The 4,493-nt window shown below is 46.1% G+C and overlaps 1 pseudogene; it reads right to left on the minus strand.

Annotated features, from left to right (window-relative positions):
• Positions 1-815: 815 nt before the first annotated feature.
• Positions 816-3,696, minus strand: LOC138088303 (S-phase kinase-associated protein 2-like; annotated as a pseudogene).
• Positions 3,697-4,493: the final 797 nt, after the last annotated feature.

Genomic DNA, 4,493 nt, shown 5'->3' on the forward strand with positions numbered 1-4,493 from the left:
GTAATGTCTCTGCTTTTTACTACGCTGTCTAGGTTTGTCATAGCTCTTCTTCCAGGGAGCAAGGAGCTTTTAATTTCATGGCTGCAGTCACCATCTCCAGTGATTTTGGAGCCCAAGAAAATAAAGTCTGTCACTGTTTCCATCGTTTCCCCATCTATTTGCCATGAAGTGATGGGATCAGATGCCATGATCTTAGTTTTTTGGATTGCAATAGATAATAGGTGAAAAGGAAGAACATGGTGACTAGTCATAAGGAAGGACATTCCTAGCGGTCAGACACATTCCAGCTGGTTCATTGCTGGAGATGCGGGCAGGGACTGAATGACTGTGGAGATGTGTCTGAGGAAACTTCCCATGAGGAGAAAAGCTGGCTGGGACGGCCTCGAAGATCTCTTTCGATTCCACGGTGCTCAGGACTTAGTTTCCATGAGAAAGATGAGCATCTATCCTTGTGTCCATTGTTACTGTAAGGCTGGATTCTGGTGTGACCTTGTTCATCTTCCCCTTTGCAGCCCTTTACTGTCAGAACTAACGGCTAGAAACATGACTCTGTAAATGTACTAAGGATAGAAAGCTTTATCCTGTGTACCCAACACGTCTTTCTAGCTTAATCTTCCATTGCACATGGCAACCCACTCCAGTATTCTTGCCTGGAGAATCCCATGGACAGAGGAGCCTGGCAGGCTACAGTCCATGGGGTCGCAAAGAGTCGGACACGACTGAGCAACTTCACTTCCACATTTCCACAACAGTCACTTTGTCTTTTCCTTCCATCCTTCTCACCTGGCTCCACCCTCTCCTGTGAGAGGGCGGGGTCAGACGCCAGTCTCTGGCCCTGACAGATCAGAAGGAGGATTGTATGGCAAACAAAATGTGTTTCCGGGCCCTTGGTAAACGTGGCCGGCGATGACAAGAAACACATGAATCTTGCAACCTGAGAGAGCAGGGACAAGATCAACTTTGTAGGCAAAGAGTGGGGGAGGAGGAGCCCGGGGCCATCACCCAGCATGGCTGGCTCCCCAGCTGGGGAATGTCCAATCTCTGCTGCTCTTCCTGTGGGTCCTCACCAGCTCTTTCCCTCAAGAAGTATGCTTTCTCCTTCGTATGTTCACGTACAAATCAAAGTGATGCCACTTCTGGGACTCTTTGTTGACCCCAACAATGTAAAGATTCATATATAACCAAATGCTCCTTCATGTGAAGCTGAGTTTTAGTCAATTTCCAGATACACATGCTTAAAAATAGAAACATGTGAGTACTAGGCAGGGTCTGAAGCCTTCAGAATGTCAGAGTGCCCCCACCCCACCTGTCTTCTCTCTCCATCTGAACAGCCAGCTGCCTTCACCACAGCATCCATCTTCGCACGGCCTACCTCATCTCCTCCCCACCACAGTGGAAGCTCTGAAAAATCAGAGGTGCCCTCTTGTGCTGAGCACCCAGTTGCTGTTATTTAGTTTCTCAGTCGTGTCTGACTCTTGGCAACCCCATGGACTGTAGCCCGCCAGGCTCCTCTGTCCATGGGATTTCCCAGATAAGAGTACTGGGGTGGGTTGCCATTTCCTCCTCCAGAGAATCTTCCCCACCCAGGGATCAAACCCATGTCTCCTGCACTGGCAGGCGGATTCTTTATCCCTGAGCCACCAAGGAATCCCTGAACACTTAGCAGGTCACACCAAACATCTGCCAAATAAGTGCAATTTTCTGGCAGACGCCATCTTCCCAGCAGGCAGGTCACAAGTGCTATCTCCTTGCTCTGCACCCACGGTGGCTGGTAAGATCTGGTACCTCTTATGAGCTCACTGACTGTGCTGGGATCCTGAATTACTGTTGTTAATGATTGTTGTTGTTGCTGTTGTTTGCTTTAGAAAAGCAGAATTGACCTGCTGCTGCTGCTAAGTCGCTTCAGTTGTGTCCGACTCTGTGCGATCCCATAGACGGTGGCCCACCAGGCTCCCCCATCCCTGGGATTCTCCAGGCAAGAGTACTGGAGTGGGGTGCCATTGCCCTAAGCTCATATCAGGAAAGTTTTAGATTGTTGGAAATTGTGAGTAGAGTAGTATTAGTCTCAGTTGTGTCCAGCTTTTTGCAACCCCACGGACTGTAGCCCACCAGGCTCCTCTGTCCATGGGATTCTCTAGGTAAAAATACTGTAGTGGGTTGCCATTTCCTCCTCCAGGGGACCTTCCCAACTGTACATAAAGGAGACTTCATTAATGTGCGTTAGAGGATACCCCAGGTTAACCTGTTATAGAAAACTGTCTTTTGAGTCTTTAAATTCTATACCAATTCTATTCCTCTGGTTGGCAGATTGTTTCTTTATTTAGGTTTTAAGGTGAATGACCTGGGGCTATTTGTTTCCATCAACCTGACTGCGAATCTAAAGGCACCGTTGAAATGTCTATTTTTCTTGCCATCCTCAGAAGAGATTGCTGCAAATCTACTCTATGATTCTCATTCTTTTCAGCTTACAATACAAATAGCTTATTATTTTTTGCAACCTATGTCTTATAATAAAGCAGTGCTGAAAAATTAAACAAAAGAAAGTTCAGTTGCCATATAGGCTACAAAAATGATTTGCTGGTAGTGATTTTTAAGCTTGATTCTAAATAGATTTATGAAGAATGACAACTTGGAAGACGTGGTTCAAATTTTGCTATATAAGGTACCTTGAAATTATAGGCTCACTTTCCCTAAAATTTCAAAAAGGATAGAGCTTAGACTCTTAAAGGTATAGCAGTGATAAAAGCCTTCACAGTCATTTCTAAAAAGCAACACTTCATAGTTTTCTCTCTCCAATGGTTCTCTAATATACTTGTAGAAGGAAGGCAATGGAAAACCAAGAATAAAGATAGCTGAGCTCTCCACAACTAGGCTTCCTGCCTACTTTCCCTGTTCAAAGAAAATAGGAGACACCATCTTGCAACAGAGGCTTCATATATAACTGGGCTTTGCCAGTGACAGCATTTGATGCCCCGTATCTCTTGGTTCTTCTTGTTACCAATGGTTGGCCTGGCGATGGTGATGAAATGGGAGCAATTAATCTGTAGATGAGGGAGGGCTTCCTTTAACAGGTGAAGGGTACCATCTGGCATGATTCCAAAGACTTGGAATGTTTCTAATGTGGGAATTTCTCCAAGTTCAAGTAAAGTTTCAGGTATTATGTCATAGCACCAACTGAATGATAGGTGTTGGAGGTACTTGAGTTGGTAAAATTCTGGAAAGCAGTCATTGTTCAGCATGACACTATCACTTAAGTCTAGGTGGACAAGATTGGGACATCTTCCAACTAAGGTAGAGACATCTGATCTCTGCAGATTCCTTCAGTACCTGCTGAGATTCAGCTGGGTGATGGTCTCCGACACATGTGCAACAGCCACCTGTACGTGTTTTTCAGTGAAGTCATAGCACCAAGAGAGGTTCAGCTCATCCAATCTGGAACAGCTGCTCAGCAAAGTCTTCAGGGAAGATTCAGAGAATCCAGAATACCCAGAAAGGTTTAGTCGCAGTAAATTTGTGTTCTGAGCAAGATTATTGACAACAGGATCCGAAAGCTGGAGGCCTTCCAAGGCTGAGATTCTGCAACTTGGAGCAGTGAGACAGAAGGTCGTGCAGGGTAGACACATTGATCACAGAGTTCGACAGGTCCGGGTGCTGTAGACAAAAAGGGCTGAAATGTTCAACTAATGGTTGGTCCATAAATGATTGTGGAAGGCATAAACAACAGTGGAAGGCAACCACCCCTTGGGACAAAAGCCGACCAACCACATCTGGGTAGAGGTTTCTGCCCGCGAGGTCTACAGTTTGCCAGAGAAATTCATCAAACACTAGCTTATACCATCTCTTACAAACACTGGAGACTTTCATGAGTTCAAGGAGGCACAGACAGGAAAAGATTCCTAATAGCAGCTCATCTGGAAGGAGGTCCCAAGAAACACCTGGAAAGTTCTCTTGGTTTAGCTTAGGTCTGCAGACAATCATAAAGTCCTTGTCATTCACTTTGCTTTTCAGCCGTTTTCATGGGGGACTTTGTGGGTGGCTCAGGTTTGAACGCAGTTCCTAGGAGATGTTCTCTCTGTCCACCTCCTCCTTCTCCAGGGCTGAGACCCCCATACCTGAAAGCATTTCAGAAGTCTTGCTAGAACCCCATCCCCATGTGAAATTGGTAGTAAGGTTGCTACTCTGGTCAGGTATCTCCTAGAAGTGTTTCCTGTGAATGGCATCTGCAGGTTTAGGAGTTTTAAATGCATGCATTAATTGCAGAGGTGCCCGCCTCCCGGATTCCCGCTTTGGTACACAGTGAAATTGTGAAGTTGAAAACTGCTGCTGCTGTTAAGTCGCTTCAATCGTGTCCGACTCTGTGCGACCCCATAGACAGCAGCCCACCAGGCTCCCGTTCCTGGGATTCTCCAGGCAAGAACACTGGAGTGGGGTGCCATTTCCTTCTCCGATGCATGAAAGTGAAAACTGAAAGTGAAGTCGCTCAGTCGTGTCTG

The sequence above is a fragment of the Capricornis sumatraensis genome, chromosome 11 (assembly GCF_032405125.1).
Source record: "Capricornis sumatraensis isolate serow.1 chromosome 11, serow.2, whole genome shotgun sequence".
Lineage (NCBI taxonomy): Eukaryota > Metazoa > Chordata > Mammalia > Artiodactyla > Bovidae > Capricornis > Capricornis sumatraensis.